The sequence below is a fragment of the Ambystoma mexicanum genome, chromosome 3q (genome assembly GCF_040938575.1).
Source record: "Ambystoma mexicanum isolate Mex_15411 chromosome 3q, UKY_AmexF1_1, whole genome shotgun sequence".
Lineage (NCBI taxonomy): Eukaryota > Metazoa > Chordata > Amphibia > Caudata > Ambystomatidae > Ambystoma > Ambystoma mexicanum.
The window spans coordinates 997,408,705-997,421,913 of record NC_090926.1 but is presented as its reverse complement, the minus strand read 5'-3'; the positions used below and the strand labels follow the sequence as shown (position 1 = coordinate 997,421,913).

At 48.8% G+C, this 13,209-nt stretch overlaps 1 long non-coding RNA gene across 3 annotated transcripts in view; it reads left to right on the top strand.

Annotated features, from left to right (window-relative positions):
• Positions 1-13,209, top strand: part of LOC138583165 (uncharacterized) — an 86,587-nt gene that overhangs the window by 62,333 nt on the left and 11,045 nt on the right. For all 3 annotated transcript variants that reach the window (XR_011305175.1, XR_011305174.1, XR_011305176.1), the window contains exons 2-3: positions 3,745-3,843; positions 4,143-4,222. This is a non-coding gene — a long non-coding RNA (uncharacterized lncRNA). The remainder of the gene's footprint in view (positions 1-3,744; positions 3,844-4,142; positions 4,223-13,209) is intronic.

Here is a 13,209-nt window from a genome sequence, read left to right as displayed (position 1 = left end):
TAGTCAATAGTGAAACAGTTTGAAAAGATGGGGGAGACAGAGAGCACCATAGAGTAGGTGGGAGAGGAGGGGGTCCAAGGGGTAGGCAGACAAGACAGCGAGAGGCAAGTGAGCAGGAAAGTGGCACAGGACGACGGTACTTATGCGGCGAGCGCAAGAGAGGCACAGGACATTCTAAGACAGGAAAGAAGACAGACCTAAAATTGAGAATCCTAAAGAAAAAGGCCTAGGTTTCACAGAGCAGGTAGGCGGGAGGGAGGGAGGACCAGGAAGTGGGTGCAGGGGAGGGTGGAGAGACAGTGCGCTCATAGCGCGGGCCTTGAAAAAATATATAAAAATAAATAAATAGTCAAAAAACACTCACTGGAGGACCGGGGCCCGTGCTGGGCTGGAAACAGCAGTCTGGGCTAGCGGCAACCGCTCACACCTGCTCAGCTCTGCAAAGAAGCTAGCGGGGAGAGCAGCCGTCGACTAGTCCAGGAGGGACACAACAAGCCATCAATCAGAGTGGGGGGGGGGCGGGCCGGTAGGCGGGAGGGAGGGAGGACCAGTAAGTGGCTGCAGGGGGGAGAGGGGGTGGAGAAACAACGCGCTAAGAGCGCGGGCCTTGAAAAAATATATAAAAATAAATAAATAGTCAAAAAACACTCACTGGAGGCCCGGGGCCCGTGCTGGGCTGGAAACGGCAGTCTGGGCTAGCGGCGACCGCTCAGCTCTGCAAAGATTCTTATGGGGCCTTCTTTGCCATGACAATACAAATTCTTATTCAATTCTTATAAATATGCCAATTCTTCTTTGCCATGCCATGCAAATTCTTATGGGGCCTTCTTTGCCATGACACACCATCCCTGTGAGGACCTCTGTCATCAAACATCCCAGTGGGGACCTGAACATGACCACGCACCATCCTTTTGGTGGACTCAGTACCATCATATCAGCTCTATGGGGACTTCAGCTTCATGCCATACTATTTGTATTCACATACCCTTGTATGGCCAATTGGGTGCATCTGTGGCTTCATTTGCATCACCTGAATGCATTTTCCTTCGCCTTTTGGGTATTTTTGGTTAAAATCGGCCACTATTTTTGGCTGTGTTTCGTTCAGTATTTTAACCTGAAGATAGGATGGAATTAGCATTTTTATTTCCAGCTCTAATTCCACTGGAGGATGTATCCCCGGGGGAATTATCACTGGTTTTCATTGCTTATTCCTCCAGTGCTAATTTCTTCAGGGTTAATTCCACCAGAGGAATTAGCGTCCATTTTCAATAACCCGTATATCAGCAGACTGATCAAAGTGGCGGCAATTCCACTGCAGCCACTTTGACCCTTAGAGATGAACTTGTAATGAAACCAAATTAGTATCAATTAAACATTAATCCTGTGAATATGTTTGTGTAATCAGACAAAATGTGATGCCAACATTCAATTAATTCACATATTAGACTATAGACAAGATGACATCAGTGCACATAATGTGTTGTCTTCACAGTGTGGAATTCAATATCATCACACACCACCCCTATGGGGACTTCAACAAAATCACAGAAAAATAAGGAACTAAAGTAAGTCACATTGTGATTGGTTTGTTACAAAGTAGCCAATGCTTAAAATGAATCTGGAAGTGTGTTGTGCAATGAGGGAAGACTTATATTGCGTATCAATTATATTAAATTCTGTAAACATACAAAATACACAAAAAACAGCTTAATTTCATTCTTTTACATTTAAACGCAGAGTTCAGGCCATTTAAAACGCAATTGAATTTGTGTATAAATGGTTCCCATGAATCTGCTGTCTGCTGCCTAAGCATGTAGGGCATCTGATTTATCAAGTGTGTTTAAATTCCTGTACGTGTGTTGATGACTGCAATACCACACCCAGAGCTGAGTAAAAAAAAAAAAAAAAAAAAAAAAAAAAATCAACACACCAAAATAAACACAGGTCCCCACGAAGCCATTTTTTAAAAAAATTGGCACAGATGTCTTTTTAAGTTGTTTTAAGTCATTTGGAAGGCATTACCATGTGGGAACTTGGGTTTAGGTCCCCACAGCGAAATCAAGTCCCCACAAGGGGGGGGGGGGGGGGAAACACACACACACACACACACACACACACCCGCCCCCCCCCCCGGGTGTAGAAACAATACTCTTTCTTTGCCTCAATTAACTGTGCATGGTGAGCCAATGGCCCCACATGCACATGCTCGCTCAGTGTGAAGGGGCGTGGCCATGACAAACTGGAAGTGCCCTTTCCTGCATTTGGATCGCGTGCCCAGGCTGTGTTGTTGCTTTGTGCTTGTGCCGCCAGCGTCTTCTTGCCTGGTAAGGGATGCTACTTCTCGGCTCACACCACGGTTTGAGGGGGTGACGAGAAGCGAGCTTTTCAGGCCTTTCCTGGTCCCTTTGCTCCCCTCTACTCCTGTGGACCCAAGGCGGACGTGTGGGAAGAGGAGAGGTGGGGGGGCTGGGTCACTGCAATGCTGGTCCCACTGCACCTCCGTCCCCCCCACCTTGGGGGCCACAGGGGAGAGGAGGTGAGCGGGGACAGAAGCACGCATTGCTGGTGTTGTATGATATCTGAGGGTTGGGGGGAGGGGCATCAAAGTTGAAAGCAGGCATTCTACATGCTGGATACTTTGTTTTTCAAATGTGCATTTTACATGTTGATAGGAAAAGTCATTTCCAAACTCAAACGCTGCTGATACTTACGTTCAGTGGTTTTCTTAGAAATGGTGTTTTGGTTTTTTTGGAGCACCACACCAATACTTAAATTGTGTGCCCCTTGCATTGTATTTTATTGCAGGTTATATTTATAAAGATGTTATGTTTGCCAAACTGGTTAATCACAAATAAATACTTGCGTTGAACTGACAGCAGTTATTAGGAAATTAAACTGGGTTCATGAGTGCCAACTTTTGATTTTCAATAGAGGCAGAATTACCCCAACCCAACTCATTGTCCAGCCCATCCCCTGGACAGACACATATACACATTTATAGCCCTTCCATCTTTTATAAGTAATTGCAAAAAGTCATTTTTTTAACATGTTTTGTATATATAACATCTCAGCAACGGTCTGTCAACATGCTGAGCTACCCCTGAGCGAGTATATGCATCCCTTGATGTACTAAAACTCACTGCTTTACCAACAGTACTTTGGGCGCACCACTGTCATAGAAGTGATTTAAGTGGAATTCATGTATATATTCCTGATGCGTGTGCGCCAGGGCTTTGCCTGTATCGGGCACCATATGTTGCAGAGAAGCCATGGGCCCTCTTGTCTGACACGGCAACCGCGGCAGTCTGCTGCTACTTCAGCGCAGTCACAGAACTGCAGTAAAAGCTAAATGGCTATTAATTGGTGTTTCCGAAAGTTAGCTCAGTGGGTTAAACACTACAGTGTTGGATTCTATGTAAGATGTAGATGAATACTTCTCAACTATTCTAGGCAGCGAATAGAAAGGGTAAAATATAACAAGCTGATTCTCTATCGTTTTATTGACTGTGACTGAGTATGAGTCACGTTTTCAGGGATGTGCTCTGACTGTTCTCTGTTCTCTCTGCCAGCTGGTGTGGACTGGCCTATAGGGAACCTTGGAGATTTAGGACTCTGCACCCTATGTCCCTTTGTGTGCAGGGGAGAAAGCACGCTACTCACTGGCAGAGTGTAGTGCACAGATATTGGTAAGATCAATCTGGTATGTCTCTCTAATATTTTTTGATCGTACTTTTTCAATTGCAGGAACACAAATTGGCTCTATCATTCCATCCAGGACAGCAAAGTCCCCATTAGCAGAGGCACCATAAAAAATCCTGGACTCTGTAGTAGGACTTGCCGAAGGTAAGGATTCCTTTTTTAAAAACTGTATTTTGCTGTGGGTGAAGGTGGGGCAATTTTAAAGGTAGTTAGAAGTCGCAATTGGGGATTTCAAACCTATTTTTGACGCTGTTCATTTCTCATGTCCTGTTTGGGGCGGTACTGAAAGTTCATGTGTTTTCCTAGTTTCCAAGCGTTGGGCATCAGCTAGTAAGCAGGACTTAACACCCAAGAGCTAGTTTTGGCCCCTGCTCATCTAATCTTAATTTTGAAGTCTCAGGTAGACCCGTGTATTCTTGACTAACTGTTAATTTTCATTGTAGCAGCATTGCTGTATTAACCTAACCACCTGTGTCCCAGCAAGAAAAATCCAGTAAAGCACTTGACCCAGTTACACAGGCAGGTAAGGATTTATTTTCCCTATGTACCATTGGTTGAGCAAATGTACTGAAGGTTTATATCGGCCCTGTGCAATGTGCATCCAGGTGTGGTTTCTGCTGCTAATCTGTGGCCTCTAGTCCAGGACCACACTTCAAAAAGAAATTAGATCTATGACTTCACGATCTGAGCAGGGAGCCTTCTGAAACTTGAATCAATGTGGTGTTTGTTTCTTTTTTAATCCAACCAGTATTTGTGGCCCATTGTTGCTAGTGCCCCAAAGATGGTCGGAATCTCAAACACAAAGCAGCTGGAGGGCTGGAAACATACAAAAGAAATGGAAAAAACGCGGTAAATGAGTCCCTTTTTTTGGACTTTGGGTTCACATGGATTGCAGTTGGTTTGTGGTGCTACATTAGCAAATGACAGCCTAAAGCCAACAAAATTAAGGCAGCATTTGGAAACTAACATTCAATTTAGCAAAAAAGACCAGGGATTTCTTTGTACGGCAGCTGCAAGGCATAAAAAAGCAAAAAAAAGACCCTGTCAAAAATGTGGCCTCAGTACCTGCAAATGCTTTGAAAGCGTCTTACCGCATTGCATACTATCTGGCAAAAAGCTTTTTACAGATGCTGAGAAAGTGATTCTGCCAACAATACTCGCTGTCGACCAGGTAATGCATTGTGACGGTGCAGCACACCACATTATTCTGCTACATCACTGACCTGTCCTCTGATATCCGTACAGAATCGATATCGCGCTTGCAACAGTCAGTTTGCCCTATGGTTGGATGAGACCACTGACATTTCAAAAGAATCTAATTTGATTGAAGTATTAGACATTGTTAACTACTCCCTAAGTTCCCACTGCCTAAAATGGGAGGCGTGTGTTGGATTTTGCACGGCTGGTGCTCCTTCAATGTGGGGTGCTAGAGCTGGGTTTTAGTTCCACGGCAGAGCTGGTTTAAAAGCAAGTGTTGTGGAAACACTGCTTGATACCGGGGAAGCTTTGCCTGTGCGCAATAGGGGAATGAACTCGGAGGTGCTGACTTCTGTAGTAAAGATTGTAAATTTGCTTAAGATGAACCCCCACAAGAGTCCATCTGTTTGCCACGTTATGTGCAGAAATGGGAGCTGAACGTGATGCTTTGTTGTTTCACACGGAGGTCCAGTGGCTCTCCAGGGGTAAGGTTTTAAATAGCATTTATAAACTCGGGAACAAAGTGAGACACTTTCTCCTGGGTTTAGACCAGATGAAAGAAGAGCCTCTGTCTGGTTCACGCTGGCTTGTACCGTTAGCTCGTCAAAGATGTTGCCAAGGCAAGCTACATTTTCTAAACCTCTCCCTGCACGGCACAGAAACGGCATTTGCTATGAACGCAAAAATATCCGCATTCAAGAAGAAGCTGGAGCATTGGAGGAGGAGGGTTGATGGCTGCATTACTGATGTGTTTCCATTATTGGCATATGCTCTTGAGGAAACAGAGTATGTTCTTTCATGTGTTGCTGAGCTAATAGGAAACCATCTCCGAACAGGTCTCAAAGTACTTTCCCGAGGACAATTGTATCATCGCTGGCTGGGTGGTTTAGCCTTTCCTAGCAGACGTAGGTGCCCACCTCCTAATACACCTCCAGGAGGAACGAATGGAGCTTCAAAGTGACCACATACTGGAGTGCCAATTCAAAAAATTGTCTTTGGGTTGATTTTGGCAAAATGTGTCTAGTTTCTAACTTTAGCCAAGTGTGCGGTCATTGTACTTTTACCTTTCAGCACCTTGTACCTTTGCGAGATTGGATTTTCAGCACTTGCAGCCCTAAAGACTAAATATCGGTCAAAGCTGGGGGTGGAGAAATTGAACCCAATAGTGACAGGCTGGCTGCTGAAAGACAGGCCCATCCTTCACACTAGTCCTCCAATATGCCACTGTCCAACTTGCAAGTAACTGCATTGATAGTAATCTCAAAGTTGTTGTACTTAAACAAATTGTTACATCAGTTGCATGTCAAAAGTCACTGGAGGATAGCAATATTGGCGGTTTTCTTTTGTGAGAAATAAATCTCCAACACTACTTTTAGTCGAGTCCTTTGTATTGTAGCAAAACCTTCTGAATGCTATGTTTACATATATTTGTCCTCTAAAATAATTTTTATTGCAAGCAATGATTTGGAAAGAATTTAGTGTTTATCACCCGCACCTCCACCTCCGTTGGGCACCATTCTACCCCGGCGCGCGATAACTGTTCGCAAACGGAAAGCATTTTGGAGTTCTATAGGGGGGCCCAAGCAAGGTACATTTTCCTAGGGAGGGGGAAGGGGTTCGGGGTCAAAAAAGGTTGAAGACTCTACTGCTGTAGCTGTAGAGTGACTATCTTGCCATCAAGAAAATGTGAAAATCGTTATCTTGCTGGCACCAGTATACAATATTTTGATTACTAGTATGGAAGATCATTTAGACCCTCCCCAGGACAGTGCACGTGCGGGCTTGAACAGCAGAAACTTAATATACTAAACAAACCTTTGCAAAATCCCTGGTTGCTTTTTTACTTTTAAAGTGGTCCATTACCCACATGCTTGCAGTGACCTTGTGTGCACCGTGCATATACAACTCGTACACATGACTGCACTTTCAGTGGGTACGAGCGAATCATTCCAGTGCTTTACTGTGAAGGAAAGAGTTAAACAGGCCCACCGATACTGTCAGATCTTGCTTCTTCCTGGTGCAGAGGCAGCACATACGCCTCCCTCCCCGTTGGGTCTTGGCACCTGGGAGAGATTAACACAGGCCACCTTGACTGTTCGGGGAAAGAGGATTAGGGTCCATTGATTGGATAGGCAGGGGAGGTTAGAGACACCGGGAAGAGGGTTAGGTAGAAGTTGTGGATGGATTTGGGGGTGGTTCGGGTCACATACCATCCTCAGCTCCTGCTCCTGGATCTGGAGTTCTCCGCCCTTACGCTCCTGCACTCTCGCATTCACACCAAATGCCAGAAAGTTGACCAGGGCCTTTGTGCTGGAGCTCTAAACCAGGAAATGGAACACCTGGTTCTTTACACAACACATGTTTTCTCTGTAAACCTCTGCATTAACTCATGTAAGGCTTAGACACGAATCCCCACATTACACCGTGCAGGTTTTCGACTCTGCATTACTTCATGCAGAAGCAACTGGGACAATCGCACTATCCCCAGCCCATGCAATACGTGTCCCCTTAACAATGAAAAAAAAAAACGTAAATACACTTAGCTTCGGTTTTCTGTTCAAGTAGTGTGTCTTTTCGTGTTGGCTGGCCACAGCGGCGCTCTCATCCTCGTTAGACACTGCAAGGAGCAAGGATTATGTCAATACGGGCGTGCATACACGTGCATGAGTCTGTCTAGAGTTAATACTTCAAAGTTAGTTACTCCGCATAGCGGATTCACTGTTCTGGGTGCATGCAATAATACACTTGTTTGGAACACAATCGAGTGCTATTAGTTCTGTCTCATGCTGGGTTAATACGAGTGCGCCATGTGTTTCCCGTTCATATCGTTCGCGGTTCCTTAGTGCAAGTAACTTCAGGACATGGTTCCATAAGAGCAGCGCCCTTTGGTACTCCTGAGCTGACTGCACGCATAAGAATGAAAGCGCACTTACCTGAAATAGTATGCGGGGCCTGGGGTGTGTCTACAGGCGGCGGGCGGGTGCCCCGCAGAGGCTTGCCAACGGGAGCTCTTGTGTTGCACGTTCTTCCTCTCTGCTGGTCAGAATTGCGAGCCCCGTCCTTCGGGCGTGTCTCGCGCATGCACGTTGGTGCGGGCGTGGCTCGGGGGAGTGGCGGTCCACACTCCAGCAGGCCTGTGTTGCACATGGCCTGCTGGGAATTGTAGTACTCGGGCTGTTCTCCATCCCAGGGCCCTAGTTCTGCCAAAGGGATGGAGAACACGCCTTGAGTACTGAGTGGAAGGCTTTCTGCACCATGTAAGGGCGGCTACCACCCTCCTTGCCCCTTCACCAGGCCTAACCCTGACAGTACTCCCCCACTCTCCTGCAGGCCTGGGCTTAGAAGGGTTCCTTGGGTGGAATTGGCGGAGGAGCCGAGGAGCATGGATATTTTCTACGGGCTCCCAGGACCGGTCCTCGAACTGTACCCCTCCCAGTATACTAGGTAATACAATTTCTTTTGTCTGATACGCGAGTCAAGGATGGCTCGGACCTCGAACTCGGGATGTCCGTTTACTTGGATAGGTGGAGGCTTCTTGGTTTTTAAGGAGGCAAAGGTCGGTTTGAGCAAGGCGATGTGGATTACTGGATGTATTTTCATGTGTGGGGGTAGAGTCCATTTCACAGCAACTGGACCAATTGGTGCCTTTATCGGGAATGGGCCTATGAAACAGGGGCACGAATTTATGTGACCCCCTGAAGGTGGAGATGTCGCGTAGAGAGCCATACTTTGTCCCCAACTTGATATCGTGGACCTGGTCGTCCTTTTTTTTTTTTTATCGGCTTGGTGTTTGTAGGCTATTTTAGCTGCATCTAAATTGTTTCGAACTGATTGCCAAATGTTTTCTAGATGCTTCTTTTTTTCTGCCGCTGCTGGTACGCTTCCTAGAGGAACTGGTCTAAAACGGGGATGATACCCGTATACACTGTAGAAGGGTGTCATCTTGGTGGATGTATGTACTGTGTTGTATGCTAGCTCGGCAAGCCAAATGACGTCAGCCCAGCTTTCTTCTCTGCCCAGGGGGAGGCACCTGAGGTATTGCTCGAGGGTCTGGTTCAGTCTCTGTTTGCCCATCGTTTCTGGGTGTCGGTTTCTGGGTGGTAACTGGTGGAGAGCCGTATGTCCATACCTACTGATTTGCAGAATGCTTGCCAGAACTTAGACGTAAACTGCAGCCCTCGATAGAAAACGACGTTATAAGGCAGTCCATGAAGGCGGATAACATGCTGTAAAAACAAATCTGCAAGTGATCTCGCTGATGGGGTCCCTTTGCAGGGTATAAAATGTGCCATTTTGGTGAGCTTGTCTACCACGACAAGAATAGCTGTAAACCCTCGACTTGGCGGTAGGCCCACGATCAAGTCCATTGACACAGAGTGCCACGGGGTAGGTGGTGTTGGTAATGGCTGTAAGGATCCGATTGGTTTTTGATGGTCTGATTTATTTTAAAGTATATCTCGCACCTAGCGTTATATAGTTGAACATCCTTGTGCAGGGTTGGCGACCAAAATTGACGCTTGACTAACTCGGTGGTTTTCACTTTTCCAGGGTGGCCCACGAATGGAGTCTCGTGACACCATTTTATGGCTTGTTGATGAAGCAGTCATGTGGGCAAGTACAGTGCCGATTTATAGAAGGGTAATCCATCCCTTATTGTCTGATCTTTATTCTGGGTTGCCCATCGGGCTAGTTGTTGTGCTGACATTGACTTTCTGATGCCAAAGATAGCATCCACTGCTACACTTCCAATGACACGACTTGGGCTCTTCCGCTCTTGTTTCTGACTGGTCGAGGTCTGGTTCCGGATACAGTGAATATATCTGCTTTTCGGTTTTCAGCTCCTGGGCGATAGGTTACAACAAAGTCATATTCTGAGAATTGCATTGCCCATCTTAGTTGCCTGGGGCTGAGAGCTTTGGCTGATTTTAGGAACTGTAGATTCCGATGATCCATGTAAATTGTCACTGTATGCTGAGCTCCCAAGAGATAATGTCGCCACTCGCCGAACAGTTTTTATGGCTAGTAGTTCTTTATCTGCTATGGCGTAGTCCTGTTCCGTAGGTAACAACATTGGAGAGTAATAGGTAACTCGGATGTGGTTGTCTGTCATCACTCTGTGAGGATGGAAGCGGGGTTGCCGGCGGGTTGCAGGACGCCCGAATGGAGGAGCCTGCTGTGCCTCGGGCGAACGCGGCGAAACCGCCGCCGCGAGTCGCGTTGCCGGGGAGCGCCGAGGAGGCGTCCCTGGGAACATGGATGCCTTGCCGGCGTTCCGCAGCGGTGCCGGCTTGGTGGCCGCAGCGCCGGGTACTCTCACGAGGACCCAGGTCACTGACGCTGCGGCTGAGCAGTCCGCGGATGCGACGTGCCTCGGCGGCCTCCAACGGCGAGTGGCGGCAGGGCTTGGGAACTCGGGAGCCCGGCTCGTGCCGACCGCTCAGAGTCGGAGGAACGCCATACACATGGCCAGGCAACAGCAAGAGGGGGCAAACCAGAACCCCCTCCTTACCTCGAGCAGGGCAGGCCTCCAGGGAACAAGCCTCCAGTGAGACACCATGTTGGGGAGGCGGGGCTGTGGGGGCGGGGCTGTGGGCAAGATGTGTATCAGGCACGACCCAGATGGGATAGCGACCAGGGAGTGGCTGACGGCAAGGAGGGGGAGCCGGGACCAGGCAACCAAGGGAAAGGAGGAGGAAGGGAGAGGGCATCTCTACTTATAGAGGGTGGGTGCCTACAGACCCCACCAATCGGAAGGGGGGGGAAGGGAAGATGTCCCTGATTGGCCCTTTTACCCCCCCCCCCCCCAGCACCGGTTATAAAGGGGACTGGCCTAATGGCAGTGTTGTTGCTTTTTGCAGGGAGAAGGAGAGGAGAATGAGAGCAACTGGTAGTCCATGAGAATAGGAGACACTTCAAGAGGAGAGGGAATCCTGGTGCCTTTACTCAGTGAAGCAACTGTGGGACAACCTGGACTCCGATTATCGTGGTTGAGACAATACATTTAACCAGCGTATAATAAAGGTCTTTCAAACTCCCCATCGGCTACTGTCCTGATTCTCACAAGTGACGTAGTCGGCAGGATTTATGAGAACGCAATGGAGAAAATAATACAAACTCTGTCAGAGGGGCAACAGCAGCTACAACAGCTCCTCCAACTTCAAGCCCAGCAGGCGGCCGCTGATAGCCAAGCCTTTCAGCAGGCAATACAGATGCAGAGTAGCCTTCAGTCCACGTCTCAGGGCAAACATCAAGAGACTATAAAACACCTGACGGATGCCGTGACTGGCACCCAAAACCAGCCCATGATCCCTTCCGCAGTGTTACAGAAATTCAAGGAGGGCGAAGACCCGGCCTTCTTTTTCACCACATTCGAGAGGATTGCCCGAACGCACAGTGGCCGGTGGACCGCTGGGGCCAGTATGTCGCTCCCCTTTTGTGTGGTATCATGCAAGGAGCCTACCAGGCCGTTAACCCAAACAGAACCACCCCTTACGCTGAAATTAAGAAGGCAGTGTTGGACCGGTTGGGACTTGACGAGGAAGCCTACAGAATGAGGCTACGCGACACCAGACTCAAACCCGGGGAGAACCCCCGACAGCTCTTCTATCGCGTTAAGGACCTCACCGAGAAATGGCTGCAAGCACCGGGAACCGGCCTACAGGATGTGTTGGACAAAGTCACCCTTGAGCAGTTTATCGAGGCCCTGCCCCCTCCGATGTAGAGATGGGTCCGACAACATCACCGACCCACCTTATCTGAGGCTGTGGACATGGCATCGGCCTACCAAACGGCCGGCGTAGGGGGGGGGGTAAACCTTTCGGAGCTGGTTCTTCCAATCGCAGCCTGATGCCACCGTTGGAACCCTTCACAACCAAGAGCCTGAGAGTAGTGTAGTGCCACCCAGATGGAGATCAATGGAAGAACGCCCTTCTAGAGTAGAAGATAAGAGAAACAGTCCCGACGCTCGACCCACCCCGTTATCCACAGGATACCGGCAACCACAATGTTATGACTGTGGCGAGTGGGGCCATATAGCCCGGTTTTGTCCCCGGAAAAGAGGCACCGAGCCGATGGAGATGGGATTCATGAAGACGGAACAAGGACCGCGATGCCAGGGTCTCTACGACATGGACATCCGGGTAGACGGGAACCCGACCACGGCCCTACTCAACAGTGGAAGTTGGCAGATGGCGGTGGTACCAACCGTAAGTGATTCTCCTTACCTCTCCAATGTTAGTATCCCGATACGGTGCATAAACGGGGACGTGAGGACATACCCCATGAAAACCATAACGGTAGAGGTGGGCCCTAGCATTACAGAGATGAGAGCTGCCGTCCTCCCTTCCTTACCAGCCCCGGTGGTGGGGAACCCATCTGCCCCACTTCCACCAGGCTCTCCAGGCCCTAGACCAGGGATGGTGGGAAGAAGCACCCTTTGCCAAAGAGCCCATCCCCCCGAACACCCAGGGGAGGGAGAGAATCAGTAGGAAAAGAAGGGATGCCCGACTTGCTAAATGCGCATCCATGTTTGCCACCCAACGGATAGCCTGGAACCCCGGGGACCATGAGGACTCCATCCGGGGAGAAACCCTGACGGACCCTACCTTAAAACCTGCCCGCGAAAGAGCCATCATAGATGGGGACCCGGACCTGACCAAGGGAGCCGGTTTTTCATCTAGACAGGGTCTGCTCTATCGGGTCTACCAGGAGGAGGGAGGAGCGCGAAGGGAACAACTACTCCTACCCAAAACACACAGGGGTATTGTCCTCCAACTGGCACACAATCACCCGTGTAGGTGCCATATGGCCTCCCTAAAGACACAGCAAAATATCCTAAAACGCTTCTATTGGCCAGGGATCTATGGGGAGGTGGCAAAATTCTGTAAAGGGTGCAAGACCTGCCAGTTGACAAGTGGGGAGAAGCCAGCCAAGGCACCTCTACAACGGATGCCCTTGATCACCATACCCTTCCAAAGGATAGGCATAGATCTGATAGGCCCACTCGAGCCAGCCAGTCGTGGATACCGATACCTGCTGGTCATTGTGGATTATGCCACCCGGTATCCCGAGGCCTTCCCCGCCCCCCCCCCCCCCTTCATGTTGGCTGTCATACGACAAGTCTGTGAAAGACTACAGATCAGACAGCTGCGCACCTCAGTCTACCACCCCCAGACGGATGGCTTGGTGGAGAGGTATAATCAAACGATAAAGAAAATGATGAAAAGAGTAACGGGCCCGGAGGGGAAGGACTGGGATAGGATCATATCCCTGATCCTAATGGTATTGAGGGACACTTCCCAATCCTCGACAGGG